Source organism: Cyphomyrmex costatus, unplaced genomic scaffold, assembly GCF_001594065.2.
Source record: "Cyphomyrmex costatus isolate MS0001 unplaced genomic scaffold, Ccosl1.0 scaffold205, whole genome shotgun sequence".
NCBI classification, from domain to species: domain Eukaryota; kingdom Metazoa; phylum Arthropoda; class Insecta; order Hymenoptera; family Formicidae; genus Cyphomyrmex; species Cyphomyrmex costatus.
Window position 1 is genome coordinate 213,580 of NW_017276095.1, and position 738 is coordinate 214,317.

At 30.6% G+C, this 738-nt stretch overlaps 1 protein-coding gene across 1 annotated transcript in view; it reads right to left on the bottom strand.

The window, feature by feature from the left end:
* The window catches only part of LOC108773352 (lysosomal alpha-glucosidase), a 12,042-nt gene extending 11,852 nt beyond the window's left edge, over positions 1-190 (bottom strand). Inside the window, exon 1 of the mRNA XM_018539125.1 lies at positions 172-190. The gene's annotated coding sequence lies outside the window, so the exon portion shown is untranslated. The remainder of the gene's footprint in view (positions 1-171) is intronic.
* Between the last annotated feature and the right edge of the window lie 548 nt (positions 191-738).

Sequence of the window (738 nt, forward strand, 5' to 3'; positions counted from 1 at the left end):
TAGACTTGGTTAAAAAACATTTTATATATATATATATATACAGTTTATATATATATATATAAACTGTAATTTTTTTCGTCTTACTGATAATGTTATCGTCCTGATGCACATACTTCTACATGAAAAGTATATTATGTTTTATACTACGCATTTTAATATATTCCTTATAACCTTATAGATGATACATTCAGATTGATATAACTTGCAAATTATTATTGGAATATATGTATTTATTGCACAAATACGCACTAGACTTCTGAAAATAATATTCCACACTGCATATAGCACTACGCACAAAGAACTCAAAGTATTGTTTACGAGTACAGAATCTCGCGTTCCGGTTCTGTTGAACCGTTCGCCGCACTTTGTCGCTATGGTTGCTGTCCAGCTGCTATCAGCCGCTATGCATAATGCACATCTGATCTTGCATCGTGTGAATTGGATCTTTGTATGTATACGCACACATATGCGTCATATCATGTACCATGTGTCATCTTTGTGTCAAACTCATGATGTAAGATAGGGGAATTTTCCAACAGCAGATACGTATCAATGACGTAGAGAGAAATCATTTTTTATCTTAATTCGATATTCAATAAAAAACAAAACCAAAAAGTTCTTATTGACAATACATCCATAGTGGAAGAAACCATAGATGTATTGATCAATAATTTAATTGTTATACGTGATATATTGCCTTTTTACATTTTTATAATACATTTGACCTATATATATATA